Source organism: Helianthus annuus, chromosome 10, assembly GCF_002127325.2.
Source record: "Helianthus annuus cultivar XRQ/B chromosome 10, HanXRQr2.0-SUNRISE, whole genome shotgun sequence".
NCBI classification, from domain to species: domain Eukaryota; kingdom Viridiplantae; phylum Streptophyta; class Magnoliopsida; order Asterales; family Asteraceae; genus Helianthus; species Helianthus annuus.
Genome location: NC_035442.2, coordinates 133625053 through 133651241, shown reverse-complemented (window position 1 = coordinate 133651241; position 26189 = coordinate 133625053). Strand labels below are relative to the sequence as shown.

The 26189-nt window shown below is 35.2% G+C and overlaps 2 long non-coding RNA genes across 2 annotated transcripts; both read left to right on the top strand.

Moving 5' to 3' along the window:
* The first annotated feature begins 3229 nt into the window (after positions 1 to 3229).
* Positions 3230 to 5033, top strand: LOC110885617. The gene is made up of 2 exons (XR_002562331.2): positions 3230 to 4474; positions 4602 to 5033. It is a non-coding gene; the product is annotated as an uncharacterized LOC110885617 (long non-coding RNA).
* Positions 5034 to 5621: 588 nt separating this feature from the next.
* LOC118483269 lies at positions 5622 to 8043 on the top strand. Its single transcript, XR_004870141.1, has 2 exons — positions 5622 to 5857; positions 6859 to 8043. It is a non-coding gene; the product is annotated as an uncharacterized LOC118483269 (long non-coding RNA).
* The last annotated feature ends 18146 nt before the right edge of the window (positions 8044 to 26189 follow it).

The window sequence follows — 26189 nt, the reverse complement described above, 5'->3', positions numbered from 1 at the left end:
TAAAATGAGAGTACAACTGACTGGAATTAGAAAGTACAAGATACTATGCTATAAATAGAAAGATCAAAAGTACGAGGCGTTACAAAAAACTTGGGTAACGTTTTTAACTTATGTACAAGTAAGAGGACGTGTTGGTCCTGCTTACAAAGAATTTTTTTTTGGACACGGTCCATTCTCCCTCGTGCAATGCACAAAGATTTTCGTGGGCTAGACTCACCATTTTCAGATGATATATCGAGAAAAATGATTCTATTATGTTTTCTCCACAACTTTTAAACCGGTATACAAAAAGATTTATTTTAAATCTTTTCAAAACAAACTATGAACTCGCTCAACTTTATGTTGATTTTTCGCATGCTTCTTTCTCAGGTTGCATTTTCAAAACTATGGAACGGTTGGAATAGGAGAACCCATGGGAATTCAAGTACTTAGCTGCGTTCAGTTTCTAGAAGTCTTAGCATTATTAGCTTCCGCTGTGCAATGAAGATACCGGTCCAGTCACGCCAAGCTCTGATATTTCGGGGTGTGACAGATTGGTATCAGAGCTATTGGTTTCAGCGAATTAGGTTTCTGTAGAGATACCTAGGCTTTAACCTCATTCTTCTCTGGGGACCTAGATATCAAGAATTGAACACATACAGAACGCCTAAGACTCGAATATGGGTTCCAACCGTTGCCAAAAACAATGATTCAACAATTTTGGTTTTAAACAAACACAAGTGTTGTGTTGATACACGGTTCACGAAACAAATTCATACATTAAGCGAAACTTTGAGAGTTTTGGATAACATGCATTTAAGACCTTTGGAAACTTATGTCGAAACTCACTAAAGGTCCTCATTTAGAAACCGTGACTAACCACTCGGTCAAACATCATCTATATTGTCTATGCTATTTTAGTTCCCCGAGCAGGTAACCTACGTGGAACGAAACGCTGTTGCGCAACTATGCATGAAACTTAAATTACACGTTAGCGGACGTCGAAGTACATCACCCACGACTTTCGAGGCAAGGCGTTTGGAAAACATGATTGAGCATGACAACAACGATGCTATTCCCGTCAGTGGGAGAACTACTAGTCGAAAGTGGCAAATTGGCAAGTGATCATGCAAACGACACGAATCACACTGAGGTATGCCTAAACAAGATTTCATAACGATCGATGCTTAGTCTAAAGAGACTCCAAACTATTGACGCTGCAAAAGAAGTCACATGTCTTCGCATCCCCCTATTTCACTTATGGCGATTACGCTATGTTCGAAATTCCAGGTAAAGTCCTTAAATTTCTTTTATTGAAATTCTGACTTTTGCATATAGTGAGTAGATTTTTGCATTTCTACTCCCCCTAATGGTCATTGCATCACGCAGATTTTCTTTCATAATAGCGAATACTAATTTGCTTCATTCTTGACAAAGTCATATGTTACACATGCGTTATTTGTTACGCATGTTGCTTCACTCAAAATTGTTGCTTTATCAACGTTCAATATTGTTTCGCTATGTCGATTATTGCATTGTGATTTGGATGATTTCATTGTTGCAAAGCGTTGACTTTTTGATATCGAGTCAACGAAACTTGTTGAAGCTCCTTTCCTTTTCAAGCTACATACATGGTTTTTCGTTGTGGCCATGTCGAAACTTTCTTATTGATACATGAATTCATTATTGGATTATGTTTCAACCAAGTTCAATTGATTGAACTTGCTCGTAATATATATTTGATTCAAGATTCCATATGATGGATTGAGGCCATCATATTCGAAATAATCCCAACAAGCACTTCATTTGCTTCGAACCATAATAGGCTTGTTTGGTCTTCGACTTCATTGAATCACTTCTTTGATCACGATCACCTTGCGGTGGCGTTCTCACAAATTTGAAGCTTGAGCTAATATCGTTTGCACACATCATGTACGGATTTAATAATTTATTTGTTTATTGATATTAAATCCGCTTTGTTGGTTTATCATATTAAAACAATCTTAACACAATCATGTGTTAAGATAATGGTACACAAATTTATGTGATATTCCGGTGTACCTCTTAACGGTTCTTTCAATATCGATCGGAAATCTTGTGATATTCATTGCTTCCCATCTTCGATCGAAAAACATTATTCATCTATTTCATTTTCAATTGAAAATCCTATGAGATTTATCTGAAAGAAACATTCAGATTTACTTCGTTGAACCTTTCATCTGATTTCAAACACAGTGAACTTGATTGATCACCGTTATTATTGAATTGTTTCTTTCAATCACTACGACACCTTGTGGTGTCGAAACGAACTTGTAGCTTGGGCTAATCATGATTGAGCGTTTCATGCAAAACATGGTGATGCTTGTTCGGTCACCACTATTGTTGAATTCATTCACTACGACACCTTGTGGCGTCGGTATAAACTTGTAGCTTGTGCTAATCACAATCAATCGCTTCATGCGTAACTACGTATGCTTTTTGTTTGACTAATCACGCAAATAGTCTTAATGCAACTATGTATTAAGGTGATGATACACCAGGTTTGGTTGTAAATCATTTCGGTGTATCCTTGCAATTCAATAATGTCAACAGGTTGATTTTATTCATTTAATAGTTCGATAGTTGACAAATCATTTTTTTATGATTCTATTTATCCGAAGTTGTTAAATTCGAGTTTCAATCATACAACAACCAACGCAAATTTCTGTTGGTAGTGAATTCTGTTAAAAAAAATTTGATTTGCATGTTGTGAACGTTCATTTGGAATTCTATTGGTCGAAATTCTCTTTTGTTGGACCCCGTAAACTTGGTCGCATTGGTGATAGTATCACAACATCTCGTTCACTTGACATCGATTTCTAGAACAAACTTAGTTAAACCGTTGGGTTCCTATTGATGCAAAATGTTCTTGCAATCATGTAATCTGAGCAAGTTTTGGTACGATTACACGGTCATTCACTTTGGTATTATTCGGACTTACCTAGGAACGTCATAACTCTACGGAGATAATATAGTCTAAATTTCGAGGACGAAATTTCTGTAACAGGGGGAGAATGTGACAACCGGAAAAATTTCATGATAATCCGTACGACCTAATCACTATTAATGTAAACAATTACGTGCCTCTAGATTTGATTTTTGTGTTAAATGAGTCGATAAAGTCTAGCAAGGTCCAGATATTTCATGTCGTATGTCAGACAATTCATGGCAATTGTCAGTTTGCGGTTAGTTAGTAAACGACAAAAACGAACGTTGGTGATAAATTTGATAAGTCTACAAAAGTATTAAACAAGTCCGTTATGCATGGATTTTATACTTGATGACTTATTTTCAAGACTTTGTATGGTTGTGTGTAAAACCATTTATATCTTATATTAATCAACACTTATCTTGCAATTTCCTAAATGTGTTTATGTGTATACATTTCTATGTATAAAAAATATACAAATCAAACGCATAGTTAGGAATCTTTATATACAAGTGAGTTCATTTTAATAGAAATCAAATTTTATACGAATCCTTTAACTAGATTTTTTAAGCATGACCAAACCAACACTCCACCACACCATACCATCATCATTAGAAGACCAACCACTATTTTGATCACTTATTAAATAATTCATATTGTACACATGCTTCTGTACGATGATTGTCATACAATTCATTCATGCTTATACATTAACACACGTTTAACTTGATTATAAAAAAAATCATATTGACTTTTGACACCAAAATCTCGGTCTACACACCTCAAAGACATGATAATGTTTTGGATTTGCTGAATTCCTTGTCCACATGTGTGAAAACTTGAACATAATAACAATAATAACATCAACACTCATTTTATAATACCATCATCTAGTCTTTAGAAGGAATATACAAACACACGCAACCTTCTGCTCTCTCTCTCAAGAAACTGGTGACCGGAGATCGGAGCTCCGGCGACGCGCACCCCCTGCAAACCACCCTCCTCCTCCCTCTTCACTTTAAACCATCCCATAGCCCCCTGTTTCTCTCAGTTACACGGCCGGCCACCACCCAACCGGTGGTGGCGTACGGCGGCGGCAGTGGATTCCGACGACCCTGATGATGATGATAATGTTGATAAAGCTGATGATGATGAATTCAAACTCCGACAGCCGTATCTCACTCTGGTTCCGATGATGACGATATTGTCACTGATGTTGACGATGGTGACGATACTGATGGAGATGAATGGCAGCGACAGTGGTGCGATGGTGTGGAGGATCCGACGCAAATAACTCCGGTCGTATCAATAACGGTGGTGGTGGGTTCGTGGTGGTGACAGTGGTGAGCGTCTAAGGTTGTGGAGGTGATGATTACTTCTGATCGACTTGGAGATGAGTTTCAGCTCGGTTTCGGTTCAGGCTCAACCATGGTTCTGTTTCGGGTTCTTGGTTCGAGCCGGGTTATAACGTTCCAGCTTCATGATGCGGCTCGGTCAACTCACGGTTCGGGTTACGTCTCGGCTCAGGTCAGAATTTGTTTTGGTCTCGGTTCAGTTTTTTTTTTGGAAGTCTCGGCTTGGATATTTCGGTTCAACAGGTGTTAATATTGTTTGATTCGGGAGTTTTGGGTCACCTATGGGTGTTTTGTTTCAGCTTGGGTTGATTCGGGTCAAAGATGTGTACGGTCATCAGGTCAGTTTTGGGTTCATGACTCGATTTGGGTCCAGTTAAAACCAAGTCCACTGCAGGTTCTCGTTTCGAGTCAACTGGTCAGCCACGGTTCGGGTGCGGTTCGATGGGCCAGATTTTGGTTCGTAATAATTTTGGTCAACTGTGGTCAACCCCGGTCAACATCAGGTCAACTGCGGTCAACAACAGTCAAACGTGACCCGGTAACATTCAAAAACGTGAAATCTCGTTAATTAGTTATGGATTTTAGGTAGTTAGTTTACGCGACCGAGCTCGACCCGACCCGATTCAATTAGAGACTGGTTTATGTTTCGATATTTTGACGAGAAATTTTATACATATATTGTTTGATTGAAATATTGTTGAATTTTGATAAATATATCGACACTTTGATTGTCGGGATCGTCCAAAAACAGAGGAAGCTCTGTTCGTTTCTCGTAAAAATCTGAAACTAGAAACGTATTTTTATTCCAAAAACCGACACTTATCAAAAATTCGAGTTTTCTTATAAGATCAAATATGAAGTGTATTACTTATTTTGGCGACGTTTACGAGTTAACGAAAACTCATATGAAATAAATGTTACCTACGTTTATTTTAAACCACCAACACTCGAACCTTATTTTATTTATTTCAAACGCCCAAAATTTGGAAATATTTTATAAAATAAATATAATGCTTTATGTTTATTCCTAACATCAACTATTAGGAAATCGTATTTCAAAAGTCTAGTGTTTGGAAAATATATAACATAAATATAATTATTTATATTTATTTTGAGTGTCGCGACTTCGAATATTCTTATAAAAATTATTCGTTACAAACGTCTAAACTAAACACGACACGTACCGCTATCCACCTACGTATTTCTATTCGCGACAACTAACACGACGCCGTAAGTATATTTATATTTAAATATATAAATATATAAATTCTAAACCATTCGAAAACTAAGTCGTTTCCACGATTTAGTATTATCCCGATTATGAACGGTATCAAATAACCATAGATTGGTTATTCTAAGTCAAGATAACACTGCCTTAGAGTCGTTTAGTTAACGATTCGGTAGAGCTCGGACACGTAGTCTATCTACGTTGTCTTATGTAGAAACTTATAATTTATTCTTTGTTAGGAATGTCATAGTTGCACGCTAGCTAAGTTACGTTCTTGGAACGACACTACGGAATCACACTAAGCTAGCCTTGCACAGGAATATCCAGGTGAGTTCATAACCCCCACTTTTTTTTACTGTTTTACATTTTTTTAAATGTTTTCGGGGGTGGAATGACATGCAAGTTTTTGCAAAAACAAACAATATTTTGATGAACGAAAACACATATTTATAAACCATGTTGCAAATGAATTTCAACGAACTCGAAAGGTTTACGAAAGGTTTATACTGAACATACCGGTTTTACAAAACGTGTATGATTTTCATGACTAGTGACGGGAATGTCCTAGTTACTACAACGGAACTGGGTTGGTCTGCGTACGAAAAACGAGACAACTCAGTGAGATCATGTCCCCCTTTTCTTTCAACGTTTCGGTTTACAACTTTCGGGGGGAAATACATGTCAAACTTAGGTATGATTAAGTTATGGAATGAACTCTTAGATCATGTGAGCATAGGCTGTAACTGAGGTGCCATTAATCCTTTTGAGGACCAAGGAACAAAGGTTAGATCTAATGGGTACGGGCGAGCCCCACTCACGGTCCATGGGTGACCACTTAGAGTGCTGTTGTTTCCAGCGTCGAGAGTTCGACACTTAAATTGCCTACGCGGGTTGAGTACCTCCTATGTCGTCGCATATATTAATGTCCTCGCGAAACATTAATGATCAACATGTTCATAGACGCTTTACATACCAACTTACAACACTATAACGTTCATATGTTTTTAATATTCATTTGATGCAAATCCATACTACATGGATTTACAAACTTGGGTAACGTTTTTAACTTATGTACAAGTAAGAGGACGTGTTGGTCCTGCTTACAAAGAATTTTTTTTTGGACACGGTCCATTCTCCCTCGTGCAATGCACAAAGATTTTCGTGGGCTAGACTCACCATTTTCAGATGATATATCGAGAAAAATGATTCTATTATGTTTTCTCCACAACTTTTAAACCGGTATACAAAAAGATTTATTTTAAATCTTTTCAAAACAAACTATGAACTCGCTCAACTTTATGTTGATTTTTCGCATGCTTCTTTCTCAGGTTGCATTTTCAAAACTATGGAACGGTTGGAATAGGAGAACCCATGGGAATTCGAGTACTTAGCTGCGTTCAGTTTCTAGAAGTTTTAGCATTATTAGCTTCCGCTGTGCAATGAAGATACCGGTCCAGTCACGCCAAGCTCTGATATTTCGGGGTGTGACACATTTAACTTGAAATTAAAAAAAAAAATAAAAACATTGTTATCCTTAAACATTGGATATAACTAGATAAATACAACCATCAAATGATAAATCAAAACACAAGAAGTCTACTACACCACCAAACGATGAATCAAGTTTAACTAACTTACACATAATTATCCCCAAAAATGTTTTAGAATGTCTAAATTTTAGCTAACAAAGAAACAAATAGGATTTCAAGTTTCCAATATGTTTAGCTAAATGGTTTATTATGTATTATTTTTTGATATAATCAAACGAACACGAACGAACGTAACCGAACGTATTGCCGAACGTTCATGAACGTAGTCGAACGAATGAGATCTGTGTTCGTGTTCGTTCGCTAAGTTAATCTAACGAAATTTTTTGTTCGTGTTCGTTCGTTAAGCTAATCGAACGGACATAAACGAACTTCCCGCCGGACGGTTCACGAACTGTTCGCTGAACGTTCGGTTCATTTACAGCCCTAGTTACGATGGAATCGATTCCTAACATTTCAACCAAGCTTTTCATACAACACAAAGTTTTTATTAAAACCGGTTACATTACATTATAACACTAAACATTTAGTTAACATAAAACACACTAAATCCTACAAATTCAACATTACATAAAACACTAAGAATTTGAAGAACCGGCCGTGGATGCTTCACCGGCTTCATTTTCCTTCGCCTTTGTAACCAGACAATGACTATCGGTGTGTTTTTTTAGCGTCGAGTTGACCGTAGCCTTAATAAACTTGCCGCAAGCTTTGCACCGTGCCATCTCATGGCTATCGCTCATTAAGCACAAATCAAAGTGATTCCAAACTTGGGGGTTTCTTTTGGTTTCCAAAACCATGACTACTTCATCGTTGCATGCCATAACGAGCTTTGAAGATATAGATTAGAAGGTGTAACTTGAAACCGATTTATCTATTTTTTGAGTAGGAGTAAGTTATGTTTGAAGGTGATATGTATATATATACTTGAAAACGATTTTAGCCATAAATCGATTTCTAACGGCATTATAGCTGTTGATTCCAACAGATGTTGCAGCTTTTTCTGTAAGTTACCCGAAGGAGCCAGTTACAACCCTACTCGGAATCTGTTAGTATCGGTTCCAGTTTTAATGATCTAAAACCGGGTAGGAATTGGAACCGATTCGTACAAGAACCGGTTCCTACAAGAACCGGTTCCACCCACACTCATACAATAACCGGGTCTGGTTAAGAACCGATTCTGGGTATAAAAAAAACCCCGATATACCCATCAGTACTCTTATATAGCAACAACAATTGCAATAATAACGTATCTATTAATTAGTAATTTTATAGACCATGTATTACACATGTTAAAGTAATAAAATATTACAAAAATAATAGATAGAATACAATGAATGAAGTAAAATAAGCGAGAACTAGAATTTTGAACTCATATAATTGTCATACTTGACGCACTAAATTAGTTATTTATTAGTTATAATTATAGGGGACGGTTCAAATGAAAACCACTTTTATTGTGAAAACTCGAAAACTAACTAAAAAAAGCCTAAAAAACACACAAAATTTTTTTTTTCAATTTTTTTTTATAAAAATCGCTAGTTTTTATATATATAAAAAATTTTTTCAAAAAAAAAAAAAAAAATTTTTTGTGTAGTGCACATGTGTAATAATACACATGTGTAGTACACATACATATGTGCAGTATTACACATGTGCACTACACAAAATTTTTTTTTTTTTTTTTGAAAATTTTTTTTTTATATTAAAAAACCTGCGAAATTTTGATTGCAAAAAAAAAAAATTTTTGTATGTTTTTTTGGCTTTTTTTAATTAGTTTTCGAGTTTTCACAATAACTAGTGGTTTTCATTTGAACCTTCCCCTATAATTATATTATTATATTATAGAAAAAATATATAATAATAAATGGGATAAAAATCGGAATGACCGAGTAATAATAGACTTTAATTACAAAAAGATAATGTTTGTAATTATATTGAAATTTTTTTAATGAAGTTTAAGAATATTTTTTTTGAACCGCAAAGTAACGTGTGTGTATATATATGGTAAGATTCTAGAGTGGAGACTAGTGTATTTGTGAACTGAGTGAACAAATCCAGACCATTGATTTATATCATCAAATCGTAAAATACAGTAGTGTATAACTAGTGTATTTTCATCATCAAACCATGGCCATTGATTTACACTTGTGTATTGATAATCAAGGGCTAAGACTAGTTCACATAATTCACTATCACTGGTCACAAATGAACCTAATCTTATATATATATATATATATATATATATATATATATATATATATATATATATATATATATATATATATATATATATATATGTATATATATAGGGTTCATTGCGAGAACCACAAGAACCAATGTGAACATAACAAAATAAACCCACTCACCACCACCCAAAACCTAAACACCCCCACCCACCCCCACCCTCGCTAAAAAAAACCACCTCACCAAAAAACCCTCCAAAAAAAACTAAACCCCCCACCTTCCACCCACCAAAAACCTAAAAAAAACCTAACCCATACCCCCACCCAAGCTAAATGCTAAAAATTAAACAATAAAGCCAAACCCCACAACTAAATGCTAAAAAAGTTTCTTTTATATTTTTATTAAAAATCTCTAAATTTCGTTAAAAAAGAGAAAAAAAAATAACAACAACACCGATGCACATGTGCAATGGTACTTTTTGTTCAATTTTATTTAATAAAAAACGCTAAATTTCGTCAAAAAAGAATAACAGTACCGCTGCACATGTGCATGCGTATGTGCATCGGTACTGTTGTTTAGCTTTTTTTAGTGACGAAATGCGGCCTTTTTATAATTTTTTTTGTGTGTGTTTTTAATTTTTTTTTTTTTTGGGAATTTTTTGTTGTGTTCAAAAATCGATAAATTTCATCACTAAAAAAATTGAGCAAAAGCACTGACGCATATGTGCAACGGTACTTTTTGTTCAATTTTTTTTTTTATAAAAAACGCTAAATTTGGTTGTTGAAACGGTAAGATCATGATAAAGAAATTTGACGGAAAAAAGTTTGGTTGTTGGAAGAAGCAGGTTAAAACATTACTTTGTCAGAAAGACTTAGATGTAGTGACCGAGGATGAAAAACCAGAAAAGATGTCACAGGCAGATTGGGATAGGTTGAATAAGAAAGCTAGAGCAGTGATAACGCTTTCTCTATCGGAGAATGTTGCATTTAATATACAGAAGGAGACCTCAGCCAGAGGAATGATGACATCATTATAGAACATGTATGTGAAGCCTTCTACAGCAAGCAAGGTTTATTTTATTCGAGAGCTTGAGAATTAGGATGAAGGAAGGTGATTCAACAACAACCACACCAATAACCTAAACTCGATCTAGTTTTGTTTAGTGTGTGTGAATACCAAGTTTGATGATGAGGTCCAAGCCTTATTGTTGTTGTCCTCATTACCCGATAGTTGGTCTGAAACCGTAATTGCGGTTAATAGCTCTTTAGATACGATTAAGTTCACGTTGCGAAGATGCGGGATCTTATTTTGGGAGAGGATGTTCGACATCATAGTTCAGGTTCTTTGTTGAGCACGGAGGGCACGGGAAGAAAGAAACAACACGAAAGTCGTCAAGGCAAGAGGAGGAACGTGTCTAAGGCTAGGAAGGACGTGATATGTTGGGACTCTAACGAAGTAAGACACTTTAGGAATCAGTGTTCGAAACATAAGAAAGAAATTAGTTCTTTTGCAAACCATGTAGTAAATGATGACGCTTTGGTCTATAGCGTGGAGAGCAGTGTGGATTGTTGGGTTATGGATTCGGGTGCTTCATTTCAAGCTACCTACAATAAGTGAAGCACTGCTTAATCTGAAAACTATGGATTTTGGTAAGGTATGACTTGCAAATGATGAAGTCCTAGATATCACAGGCATGGGTGATATTGACATAGTTACTTTAGTTAAATCTATTTGGACTTTAAGAGATGTAAGGGTTATTCCAGGCTTGAGGAAAAGGTTTTTTTTTTTTTCAGTCGGGCAGTTGGATGATCAGGGTCACGAGCAGGGGCGGACCTTATGTATACCGAGCCGTAGCACAGGCTACGGCTCAACTTTTTTATCGGTAGTGTAATTTTTTTTTTCAGTTTTTATACCAAGGATACCCTGAACAACTACGAGGACACCCCTAAAAAAAGTCTGTAAGCCCAAATCAATTGAAAATAATAAGCCCAATTGCCCAATATGTTAGCCCAAAATAATAAAATATGCCCTGAAGTTATAATGCACGACACAATCTGATTAAGGATACCAAATGTCGATCATCTTTCTCATCATCAAACGTATGTTACGCTGATTAAGGATACCAAACGTGAGTATTGAGTCTGAACTGCTGCTCATCTTGACTTTTTTGAGTATTGAATTCGTGATTAAGGATTGAGTCTGACTTCAACGGCTGAATTCGTGGTCGTGGGTATTGAGTCTGACTTCAGCGGCTGAAGACTTCCACAATCTGATTCTGATTAAGGATACAAGGTAAGTAAATCACTAAATCTTGACTTTTTTGGAGCGTGTTTTACTTTATTTATTAATTAATTTGTTTGGTTTTTTGGTGTCAAGTTAGTGTCTTTTAGAACTTAGAAGTATTTATGTTTTCAAACTTGTTGATTGTTATATGCAATTTGGGCTGAAATGTATTTTGTATTGTTTGTAGGGATTGTTGTTCAATCTTGAATTCTTTGAAGTGATAATGAAACCACAATCTAAAAAACAATCTTTAATCGGGAACTTTTTCAAAAGAAAATACGAAAAAATTAATGAAAATCGGGTTGGTGATGACGATAAAATTCCGAATGAAGCAACTCCTCCGAATGTTGAAAATGATGACATCCAAGCAAATGATGACGTTGATTCAAGTCTGAATGTTGATAATGATGATATCCAAGCAAATGATGACGTTGATGCTAGTCCGAATGTTGATAATGATAATCCTACATCTTTAATTCCAACAACACGAGGTATTATTGATTTGAATGATCTTCCTTCGGATCCATATGATATGCCACCTATTGCTAGTTATCACCCAAATCAAATAGATGACATAAGAATGTCATATCTTGTTATTTATTTATTGTCGTTTTTTTAATATTGTACGATTGAACGGTGAATTTTTTTTTGGATACCCCTAAATTAATGTTCTAGTTCCGTCATTGTCGTATGACTAGCTCTTAATCTTGTTAGCCCAGAATTATTCACAAAGGAAAACTCTACGATTTAAGCCCTCGTTATGGTTGCTATCTTTCGAAAGAACTCGTTTGTATGCTCAAAGAACTCTTTAATCCTTGGGCCACGTAAACGGCTTATAAGCTTCAAACTAATAGCTAGTAAATATTTTGTTGAGAAATACCACACTAGTTATTAAGAGTAGCGGGAATATTTGATTTTCGAATTATTAGTCACACTGTATAAGGGATGTGAAGGGGTGTAAACGAGCCGAGCTAAGCCTGAGCTCGAACAGGCTTGAGCTCGAGCTCGATTAATTTATGAGAGCTCGAGCTTGGCTCGGTTCGGTTTGGTTTGGTTCGAGCTTTGTTTTCAAAGCTCGAGCTCGGCTCGTTGGTAGTTTCTCAAGCTCGATCTCGATAAGTGAAGCTCGTGTAGACTCGCGAGCTCGATAAGTGATCGGGCTCGTTCACTAAAAAAACTTATTTTTTTAGTTCGGGCTTGGCTTGGCTTGGCTCATGAACAAGTTTAAATTAGCTCGGCTCGGCTCGTTTATCAGACAACTTTAAATAAGGGGTAAATGTTATTAAATATTAATAAAAACTAATATTACACTTAAGGCTTAACGAGCATGACGAGCTTCACACGTCAGGCTCGAGCTCAATAAAAAACGAGCTTCATTTTAGGCTTAAGTTCCACTCAGGCTCGACAAGGCTCGGCTTGTTCGAGCTTTTTCTCGAGCCGATCTCGGGTAGCCCGTGAGCCACTCGGCTCGTTTGCATCCCTATGGGTGTGCAAATGGCAGTTCAGTTCGGTTTTTAGTTTTAACCATATTCGTAACCGCTAGCTTAGGTTATCGAATTTCCTGAACCATAGCCATAACTGAATAACGGTTTGGTTAATTGATTATGAGACTCGGTTATAGTTGGGTTTTGGTTCATTAACCGATCTAATTTTGAACTAAAATTTAAACTAAATGAACATATTAGACAATTATTGTCTTACTTAAAATTGTCTGAATATAGATAAATTCTAAATATTGATATATTTTAAAAACATGTCTTATTTCATTTCGGTTAATGTTCGGTTATGGGACACCTTTAATCATATCCATAACCGACTTATCGATTAATCAAATAGCATTATCCATAACTGTCGGTTAATATCAATTATCGGTTAACGGTTAAGGTTTGTAAATCAACATGTAATCATATCAATAAAACCTTGATTCGCTATACGCTCTCAAAGCAATACCAGCTAATTGCACCCACTCAATTTCCTGTAAAACTCAATCCCATGAATTACACTGTTTGGAGGAAACAAGTTTTTTCCACCCTTATTGGAATTGACCTTGAAAAATTTCTCACTTCAGATCCTCCCTCCATGTTCGTCAACAACGATACAACAAAAGTGAATCCGGAATTCAATCTCTGGTTATATCAAGACCAGATTATTTTCAGGGTTCTTCTAGGAAACTGCTCACATGCCCTATTCCCGGTCGTCTCCAGATTCAAGAATCAACAATTGATCATACAACAATTGTTCCAAGAGCTCTTGGTTCGCAGGTTACTCGACCAATCGCATCAGTAGTTCTCATGGGTCTCGCAATTTTTCCGTTTGCTACTACTGTAAAATTCCTGGTCATGATACAAATGAATGTTGGAAGCTAGCACGAGGGCATCTCTAATGCGGGGAGTTGATGTCAAGTTTCTATTGTGCAAATCTACTCAAGTTTCTATTGATTTTTTTCTATCTTATTTCTTGATTAAGGACCTTAGCACGAGGGCATCTCTCATGCGGGATGTTAATGTCAATGATGTTTACTACGCTGCTGCATGCTCTCTTCGATATCTCTGCAAATAAATTCCACCAACACCGAGTCACTTCGTTGTTGGCATCAAGAGCTTGGACATCCATCTCTCAAAGTTTTCAAGGCTCTTTTCAAGACCTTAGGGTTTAATCCCAATAAAATATCTATTGCTTATAAAAGCCATAAACATTCTTTTGGCTCAAATTCGTAATGCTTCAAAACCTTTACAATTAATTTACTCAGATGTATAGGGATCCATACAACTTTCAAAGGATAGTTATGTGTACTATGTTATTTTTGTTGATTAGTATTCTAAATACGTTTGGTTGTACCGCATGAAACCTAAGTCGAATGTTTCAATTTTTTTCCTCAATTCATAACTTTGGTGTAAAAATTCTACAAAACACCTTTAACATCTTTGTTGACCAACACTGGTGGGGAATATGTTGGTCTTGCATCCTATATTCGCTCACATGGAATCTCTCATCTTACCACTCTATCACATACGCTAAAACAAAATGGCATTGCCAAAAGACGACATCGACATATTGTCAAAACCGGTATCTCATTGTTTCACTTTGCCAGCCTACTAATTCGGTTATGGTCTCACGCATTTCAAACCACCGTCTACCTTATCAATCCTCTTCCCACTTCTATTCTCGACTCAAAGTCTCCATGCAATCGATTGCATGTCTCTCAACCTCACTATTTCAAACTTAAGCTGTTTAGTTACCTTTGTTACCCTTGGTTACATCCTTATAACACCTCTAACTACAACCCTGATCTACTCTGTATCTTTTTCTTGATTATTCACCGTCCAAACATGCCTACAAATGCTTAGACACAACCACTCATCGTTTATACAACTCCTAATATGTACAATTTATTGAATATGTTTTTTCCTTCAAACAAAATACTCACTCGTCCACTAACCTTCCATCTGTTAACATTAACTCGCTTCTTAATCTCAAATAACAATCAATCAAACACATAATGTGCAATCATGCCATTCAAGCATACACAAGCTACTAATGCATACCTCCTACAGAATCATACCATCAACTATAATTCCACTTAAAGCACCTTCCTCATGTTAGTTTACTATCAATCATGTCATTATCACATTCTACACATGTTCATCCATTGTTAGCATACAATTTCACATGCTAACCATCAAACACTTGATGTGTGTACTACTCTCTAAGCATAACGTACAAATATTTCATGCTTTTTGATGTGCGTCCGGGTGTCTATATTTTTTTAGTATATTTTTAGCTCTTTTTACTCGCCGATTTCAAGTTTTAAATTTATAAAACACGATATTCTACTATCACTCTACACACACGCTAGGGCAACTGCACCAATCGTGGACATAGTATAGTGATGGCAAGATACCGAGGTCGTCCAAGGACACAAGAGCTTTTAGTACCGGCTTATCGTCAACGTCTAATCGAACCAAACTTTAAGAAAAGATTTTTAAACTAATAAAAAGATAAAAATAGAAAATAAAATAAAATTAAAAACAGATAGACAAGAAAGAATCACTTGGATCCGATTTATCTTTCATGTACTCTTTTGATGATTTCTGCACTTTGGGCATTTTAAGAGATTATCTTAGTTATAGTAGGAGACCCCTCTTGTGAAGGCGACGTTACCCTCAACCTAGTGGTTTGAGTCAGCAAGGATACAATCCCACTAGGTCGGAATATTGAAAGATAATTAAGTAAGTTATTAATGCAAAATGTGGTGGGCCCCCTTCCAGGCAGCGGTCACCCTCAACCCGTTGGTCCGAGTCAGCAGGAATACAGTCCTTGTGGGGCTGGTTTAAAGTTTTAATAGTAGTTTGTAAATAAGGGGTTCAAGCGGTTTCTTACTCTCAGTCGGGCCAGTCATTCCCGGCCAATCCATGGAGTAAAACTAAACTTGAACCAGGTTCTCGTATGATCTATACACCGAACGAGACATAGAATTACCCAACCACCATTCTAACCCCCTTCCAAGTAGTTAACATGCTTTATATAGACCGTAAAGACATGAATATGCGAATAAACGACATATGAAGAATGGTTGAAAAAAATCGCCTTCAATATAAAAGTTTCCAAAGATTAGAAATCATAAAAGAAATACATAAAAGATATGTCTTAACCAAGTGATGTAAGAATTTAGCCAAGCATGGCCTTTGTTTGACAAGGATTCTTCCTATCAATCTTTGATCCCGAGACAACACACACACTCTAAAAAATGGAAAACGGATGATGGTGGTGGATGATGGTGTTGTAGTGGTGGTGGAGTGGTGGCAAGTGAGAGAGAAGCTGTTTGCCAAGAGATGGTTTGAAGTGGAACCAAGCACTTCTATTTATAGCTGAAATCAGAAGCTCCACCACGGCCCGTGCCCGCCTGGCACGGCCCCGTGGCCATCCCTCTCTCTCTTCCTCATTAACTGCTTGTTAGTTCTTGTACTAACACGGCCCCGTGTGTCAACGGCACGGCCGTGGCCAAAGTACTTGTTGTACTATCGCAGATTCTGAAAATCTTTAAGTTGACCACGCCCCGTGTTGGCTTAGCACGACCCCGTGTTGGCTGCCAATTTTGTCTTTTGCAGTTTTCTTTTTCTCTGCACTGCATCCATCTTCGGACACGGCTCCGTGTTAAGTCTTCTGTTCTTGCTATTTTGTTGTTTGGATGTGAATTGGGGCTTGGCGAGTTGCGTCAATTCCTTCTTCTTTACATTTATGTTGGTTTTTGCTGTCTTTTTGCTCCTTTTGCACATTTAAGCTCTTTTAACCCTAAAAATTAAAAAGGAAGAAAAGACAAGTTTTTTCCAACATTAGTACTAAAAAAGGGTTGCTTTTACGCCGTATTTGATATAATTTATATGTTGGATTTTAATCACATCACTTTTCTTCCTACTTCTTGCTTTCATTCATCAACACAACTATACATCAAAATAATTCCATACCATACTCAACCTAACTAACAAACATGCATCACATACTACATAATACATCAAATTTGCACAAGAATTGCACAAAGGGTGAGACACCCATGTCGCCACCCTCACCATTGCAAGTGGGTTTCATCCCAAACATCAAATTTCCCACAACCATTCATAAACCAAGTTCTATTTGGTGATTCTAGCACATTTTCATGTGTAATTTCATACAAATTTAAGGGTTAATCACATACTCATCACTTGTAAAATCACTAAATCAAAATCTATAACTTACCACATGTTTGTTAATGTTAGCTGATGAGGATTCTTCATTCATGCATGAATTTGCCTTCAATTTCACCATCAATTTCTTGGATTCAAGGTTTGTTTGAGGTCTCCTCTGCCTCTCCTTCATGTGCGACGACACACATCCATACCCACACATAAAATGCATAATTTTATAAGGTTTCCCCCACATGTCACTTTGGATCCCTCTAATTTGAGCTTTTGTTTTTTACAACTACTTATCCATTTCCATCCATAGTTAACCCTTATGTTTTTAACTAGGTTAAATAACTTAGTCATTTTATTTTATGCCATAACATATGAAAACATGCTAGCGAATTTAAAATTTGAGTTTTGTGTTGTTATATTATTTCTCTTTCAACCAATTAAAACTCATCACATTAACACACTTTTGATCCCACACTCAAAATTCACGATTACACCCCTTTCATGGGATCTGTGGATACTTCTAGGGGTGAGCAAGTTTAGGTTCGGACCGAAAATAACCGAAAACCGAAACGAAAATATATCCAACCCAACCCGAACCCAGGTACCTAGGTATTTAGATCGGTTCCAATTTTTCATATAAAATCGGGTCGGATCGGTTCTCGGTTCTTTTCATGGTGAAACCCGCCTTGGACCTATGGACCGAACTAAAGTGCTACTTAAAAAAGACTAGGCCATAGCCCAGTAGCGATTGGTGCTTAAATCCCTAATATATATAACATACAACGGTTGCATGATACCCCCACAGATACATTCATATAGAGAAAGAAACATCTACATTGAATTTGCAGTCAATTTCTTGGCTGCTAATGTGAATTACTTAATACTTTTTGAATTCTTGGATGTTTAAGTTATAAATTTTTTGTTATAAGGTTTTATCTACGTTTGGTAGTGTAACTCATCAAAAACAACAACCTTTGTTAATATGTTTCGTCAATTTTTTCACTCAGACACTTTATCAAACACTTGGTGTGCAAAGAGATTAATCATGGATAATAAACATTAGATTGAAGCTTAAACATCCCATCAAACATGAAATACTTGCAAATTCGTATCCACTATTACAGAACTACTTAATATACAACAAACATATTATACTTGCATGGTCAAATTAGTTCAAGTTAGGCATGACTATCAATAACATTTAAATGAAAATTAACAAAGAAATAACTCACCACCGTTAATGGATTGAAATAGAAAAATAGACTGAAATGTATATAAGGCCGAAATCAAGGAGAATGTTGTGTCTCTTCATCATCGGATGGTTTGTGAATGTACAATAGCCTTCTTAAGTTCATAACAAAATATGCTCAAAAATGAAATATGTCGGGTCGGTTCTTATACTTAGTACCCGACAAACCCGATTACATAAAAACCCGGAACCGACCCTATATTTAGGGTAGTGAATCGGTTATGTATTTTATGTTTAATCGGTATTCGGGTTAGGTAGGGAAATGATCGGGTAGGGTCAGATTTTGCCTTTTGCTCACCCTTAGATACTTCTTGTCTTCTTCTAATTAGGTGGTGTTGAGGTATTGCCTACTAGGCTGCACTTTTTCTCATACCCACCTAACCACTTTGGATGGTCTAACGGATTATGTTTTCAAGATTCTAGTTTACCATTATAACAATAAAAAAAGTTTAAAGGAGCTTATAGTCTAACGGTATTAAGTTGTTTTTTTCTCATATGATTTAGGATTCCAATCGCATGACACATAAGGTATATATTTAAAAGTAAATTATAAGATGTGTGAGTCAACGATAAAAAAACCTATAATAAAAACAATAGTAAGATAAAAACTCAATTATCGATGCTTCATTTTGTACTAGAACTACCAAAGTTATTTGTATTTATTAGATTAAAGAATAAAAGAGTAACGTTAATCCAATTGTGTGGTGTATGATTGGTTCTCACCAACAATTTCCCGATTAAAGTTATTGACTTTAAAAAAAATATATTTTGTGGTTCCTGATGTGGTTTACCAACTCCTCATTGGCCCCCGTACCATATTGTCACATGTTGTGTGGGCCGGGGCCTCCACTTATTTTGTTCCGTTAACGGGCAACTATAGAAAGTCAAATACTACGAGCTTCCTATTTTATTCATTTTTTTTCTTCTTTTCTGGTATCATAAAAAAACACACGAGGTAGCTTGCTTAAAAAAACAAAATTAACTATCCTTTTTTTTTTCTTCTAAATATGAAAAATTAGTTTTATTGTTTGTTTTACCTACATAACTATACATGTGTAAACCTCGTGCATGTTATGACCAAAGTAAATATATACAAATAAATAAGTTAAAAGATATTTCAGGTACATAAGTTATGCATGTGTATGTAAAAAATACAAAATTAAAATATATGAACCATTAGTTAAAGTATAAAATGGTTTAATTTGTTCACTGTGTTCTAAAATGTTTATATTTGTATTTTATATCATATTATATAGTATCACATTTATTACATTACATTCCATACAGAATTAGATAACATTTAAATAATTATACGTTGTAATAAACATTTTTTGCTTAACATACTTGATTGGAGATATCCATTTCTATGTCTTCTCATGAAAGTTTCGTGTTTTAAAATATTTTATTTCTATATCATATCATATTATATCACATCACATAAAAAATTATATACGAACATTTAAATAGTTATACATTATAATAAATGTTTTTGATTAAAAATTATCTAAGCAATTTAGTAATCAAATTTATCATCTGGGGTAATGTGCTACTCGTTAATTGATGTGCTTTATTGCAAAAAAAAACTATTAAAATAACGTTTACAGCCCTAGAACATATTAATCATTCAAACCATCTATGTAAGTGATGAAAATAAACAATAGATACTAAAATAACTTTATCAAAGTATAAATTAACATTAACAATCTATATGAGTTCAAATTTAAATAGTGTAAGGAGCATGTTATAAAAAAGTTAAAACCAGTTTAAGACTTCCGATCGAAGTGAACACTTTTCTAAACCAAAACAAATGGACATAGTCGATTCACAAATACTTTTCTCTTCTTTAACTCAATGAGGATACCTACTTCAAGTCGTTCCAAAAAAGAAAAAAAAACATTTCAAAATATAATAAATATAAGACATTTAAAATACAAACTACACGAGGAAATAACCGTAATATAGACTTTTTCAAAAAGAAAATTCAGAACTTTTTTCTTATTATATTTATATGAAAAAAGTTATTAGTAATTTGTAAAGATGTTCAATAAAAGAAAACATATTAAAAATACTATTTGAAAAAGTGTCTTTAAAAACAATATTTGAAAACTTTTAAAAAAATATGTTTTTTAAATAAACATAAAAAAACAAACAAAATTTTTGAAAAAAAAAGTCTATAATATTTTTTTCCACTTTTGAATTTGTTTTGTAACAAAAATTATACTTTTTAAAAAAAATGATGACTTGTATAAGGGGTAAATATGATAAATTTAAGGGTAAATTACATTTTTCGTCATTTATGTTTGGATAATTGCAATAGATAACCTTTAACTTCAATAATTACAGTCACAATCCTTTATTTGGAAAACTCATTACACCTTTCGTCCTTTACCACTAACTAGGTTAAATTTTTCAGTTAACTTTGGTCACTTAAGGGTAATTTAGTCTTTTAACTTTAAAAGAATTTTAATAAATAAAACAAATATAATTTAACCACCACATCACCAATGAAGCACAGATCTATGATTATCTTCAAGATTCACAGCCTCCAGTACGTGATCACAAGTTGAAGGTTTTTCACGACAACCATGTTCATCAACGGGAAAACGGTGAGTTTGTAGTACAGATCCTTGCTCGATCATGTATGTTGTTATGCTTATCGATCTATCCGTTATTAATAATCATTACCTGTACTGATTTTTGACTTTTTATAGCTCTAGTTGAATTGAATGAAACAAAGTCAGATCTGAGTTAACTACAATCTGGATCTGATCTATTTCTGCTTCTTTTCTTCAGATTCGCCTTCCTAGTTTATAGAACATGCACAGGAGACGAAATAATAGAGTTTGTTGTAGGTTTGAGGCGGAAGTTGTTGTTTCCCCCAAATAAACTGGTGGCAAACATGTTTCAGGAGACGAAATAATCGAGTTTGTTGCAGGTTTGAATAAGTTTGTTTCAGGCTGCAAATAAATCCTTAACACAACTCCCGTTGATTTTCTTACACGAATCACTAGACAATCTATGCGAAATCAACCCATCTCGATCCAAAATATCCAACACCGTAGTTCGGATTCAGGTTTTAAACGACCCTCCCATTGATTTTCTTGCAGGTTTGAATGAGATCTAAGATTTGGTTTGGATTTTTCATTAGAAGGAGATTTAAAAGTTGAAGAAATAAACGCGCTAGAGGATTCAGTAAGTTGAAATTTGGTTGTGTGGATAGCGGTTGTTTCAATGGTGGGTTTGATTCTAGGGTTTAAACATCTGGTTCTTGATTTTCTAAAGAGAGATATGGAATTGAGAGAGAGAAAGAGAAGAGAGTTGTGAGAGAGAGGAGAATTATAAAGGGGAATGATCAGGTGTGAAAGGACATAAATGCCCTCATGTGGGGTCCACGTGACATCATTTAACGTTTAAAATTAACTTGGTTACTGCTAAAGGACGAAAGGTGTACCGAGTTTTCCAAATAAAGGACTGTGACTGTAATTATTGAAGTTAAGGGTATCCATTGCAATCTGGTACAAACACAAAGGCCGAAAATTGTAATTTACCCTAAATTTAAATGTGATTTTATGGAAAGGAGGTATGAAAAGTAATAAGAAGGGGTAAAATTAGTAGCCCCCTTCTAATAATTATGGTTTTAGAAAATATACATCAGGATTATATGTAGATGTGTTTAATTTCCAAATACTATTGTCACACCCTAACTGATGGCGGAAACATCGGAGTGAGACGAAGATAGATTGCTCATTACACATAACACTAGAATTTGCGACAAGTATTAGATAATGAATTTCATTTTATTACTATAAGAATTCGATTACAGCATGGAAAGCAAAATACAATTACAACAACTTGAAATGAAAGAATTACATTACAATAAGTATACAAAAATTAAAATGAGTATCTAGGCATCCTACTAGATTCCATGAATTATCAACATCATCGTTATACCCGCAACATGTTTTAAAAGCGTAGTTCAATACAAAAGTATTGGCGAGTATACAAGTTTTGTGGTACCATATAAGTATAAAAATGATAATGAACAGTCCACATGGCAAACCTAGTTATCAAGATTAATGTATAAACTGGCATGCGATTTACAAGTCAACCCTCTGTTAACGCAAGTATGAATGAATAAACCTAACATGACCTCTCGTTCACGGGTGGTGCGTTACTCCTATAGCGCTATACATGTTAAGTGGAGTCTCGTACGAAGCTAATGACAAGTTCATCACATAAGAATCACCCAGAAAACATGAATGAAGCATAACAAATAGGAAGCATGTATTGGATTGTTCGTTTGTATATTTGCATAAGAATATGTATACTAAGTGTGTTTTGTATATGAAAACATATTACACCCAAAAGTGTGAAAACGGTAAAATGGGTCGAGTATACTCACAAAATTGCTAATTCTTCCGATTATCCAATTGTTGACGAGGGAATGAGTTTAGGAGGTTGAATGTATACAGATTGGAATTCAAGGTATGCTTAGAGTCAGAATTTGGAATTTAAAGTATATCGGAAGTAAGTATATGAGAAAATAACCATCTAGCACCTAATACTCGTTTTTGACACTATGAAACCCATAGGAGTCTGAATGTTTTCATGGGTTAAAGTACCCATTAGAATCGTAACGAGAACTAAGTTATTAGATGATGCAACTTAGTACTTTAACATATAACCATTAGATTATCATCAAAGGTTCGGTTACTATAGGTATTATATATTCTATATAGTATATATCATAAGTTTTAGTCCATCAAGTATAGCAAGATTATCATAGAAGTCATGCATAGAGGTAGGAATATAAATCTTCCATTTTAAGGCCTCTTTTGTATTCACCAATGCACAAGTTGTCATAAGACAACAAGGATGGTCATGAATGGATTAATATGGAATGAAGTACACACTAGCTAACAAGGAAAACATCAAGTGATGTGTGGATTTGTAAGTAGGATAGTCCAAGCAATCCATATAATCACACATACACAAGCTCAAGACTTGTTCATCACTTGTGGGTTAAAACCCTTTTAAAGCAGAAAGTTTTGAGGATTAAAACCTCTGGACTTGTATGTTACAACCTTGTTTTTCAGCACACATAATCATAGTCTTGATTAGTGGCATAAGGACATAGGAATGTATGAAGAAATCACAAGTTTAAGTATGTCTAACAAAGTGTTTGTACAAAACAGAAACTTTCTTGCACTTTTAACCTTATTATGGTGATGTTCCAGCCTTGGTTTTCCATGGAAACCTGTGGAAACATATCTAAGGTTGTTCCAAGTGCTAAGAAGAAAGAAGTAATGAAAAAGACGGAAGATAAGTGAAGTTATGCTTACTTTTGCAACTTGTAATGAATCTGCCTTGCTACTGATTTTTTAGCTGAATTTAGAGCGTTTGACAGTGAAAGTGAGGTGTTTGCAAAGTGAAAAATGTGTGGGAATGGGTAGGGTTTTAAAGGGAATGATTAGGTTAAGTTTGGTGGACATTTAATGGAGAAAACACAACAAAACACACCCACATTCGCCCAATCCACGAGCTGGTTGAAGGATTCTGCGGATTCGGGCTGCTGGCGGGGCGCGAGCCACATGGGGGTGCGGGTCGCGGCCCGCAAGCCACCCTGGCTGCACATTTTGTTTGTTATTTTTACAAGTTTTGCCTAAACTATCATATATTAGTGTGTTAAGGTGTTATAAGGTGTTTTATGTATAAAAGACAATGTGTAGGGTATGTAATGTAATTAAAGCATAAGAATAAATATAAAACAAGTATGAACAAGTATTTTTGTCGAGAAATAGTATCGAATACGCATGAATCAAGCATGTAAGACAAGTATTTGTAAGTTTAACGTATTTTGTAAGGATTACGAATAAGGTATCATATGTGTAATTAATCCAAACGTATGCACATGTTTGAATATGTCGAAGATGAATTTAAAGAAATACGAATTTTATTTATGATCCAAGTCTCAGATTTTTATGATGATACAACGAAAGGACGATTACAAGGAATACGAGATTTCCAAGAATAGCATTACAAGGCGAGCTTTCTAATTATGGAAAGTATGAAAAAAGCAGGGCGTTACAGTCTCCCGCCTTTAGGAAATTTCGTCCCGAAATTCATTCAAGAGGAAGGCTTTAACAGGCATTTGGCTAAAGGAATCGAAACTTGGAAGTTTTGAAACGTTTGAAAAGTATGAATTTTGAGGAACGAAAAGATAGGTTTATAAAAAGCGTTCGTTTGACTAAAATGGTTTTAAGAAAAAATAAGACGTGCATGTGCATGTATAGGCATTGTGAGTTTAAATGAGTTTGAATAACTTGAAGTGGAGGTAATTTAAAATATGTTACCAAAGAAGGAAGCTTTCGTATAAGATGGTATGTATTTTGATGAAAAGCGTGGCCGCACTGTTGGTCGTAAGAAAAGTTTCGTTGGTTTTAAAGAGCATTAACAAATCTCAGTTTTGTAGAAGATTCTTTATCGATGGAAGTCAAGGGAGTTAGGTAATTTAAATAAAAATTGGTTTTGGAGGTAACGACCAACTAAGTATGTCTGCGCATAAATAAAGAATGGAGAATAGTTCTAAAAGTAAGAAAGCATTTTAGGGCTCGAACGTTTAAACCGTTTGACTGTAAATGGGGTTTGTATAAAAGACAAAGAATAACAGTGAATAACAGAGGTGCGAGAGTGAATGATCGAGCTAGTAAACGAATATGAGTATAAGGATGGCATGCGTATTGGACAAACGAAAACGTTGTGTTAAGGATGAGGTCTCGTCGTGGATAATCGGATATCGCGTGTTTAGTAATGCGTTTGTGAGTTGTTAAAGTTTGTGTATCGGGTCTAAATAGGGTTTGCAAAACACCGAGTTTCTCATGGCCCGTTTTACGAAAGTTTGGTAACATGGTGAAAACACTTATATATAGGAAGTACCAGCGGCGTATCCACCATGTTTTAACCATGTTACGTCCGTTTCTTTATTCGGTGTCATGTTACGTTCCGTGTCTTACCATACATAGTAGTACACTCTATAATTCTCATGCGCCTATCACTATAATCCCGTGTGCACCTGCGATTATATTGATCGTCGCATGATCCGAATAGCTTGTACTAGTTGTGCATGAATCAGGGTATACATAAATTTTGAAAATGAGATTGGGTGCGTATAAGAATGTAGTATATAAGCATGTTTATGTTTAAATAAGTATGAGACCAACGTGAGCGAACCCCTCGGGTTATGCTGAACCCCTCGGGTTATGCTCACGTATAGGCACGAATGTATGAATACGAGTATAAGTATAAGCATGAATATGAGTGTGATCATAAGTATGCGTATGAGTATGATTAATAATGATTGCGTATATAGTATAACGAATTTAAGCATATAAAACGATCAAGAAGTTTGAGTATGTAAAAACGAATGATATAAGTGAAATTGTCGTGAGATATTGTCTAAAACATGTACGATGATATGCATGTATAGTTGTTTGAGCAAGACGTTGAGTTTATCGAATTAAAATAGATTGAGTTTGACTTGGAATGTAGAATCTAGTTTGTGAATGTAAGAAGAATATAAAGTACTTATTGGTTATGCGTGACGTATTTTGTAAAGAACGGAGATGCTACTCTTGTTTTAGAAGAATTTATGTAAGTCGAAAATGGTCGGTTCCTATGAAGTTTTCTTGACCACGTGTTTTGAAATTTGGAATTTGGAGGTT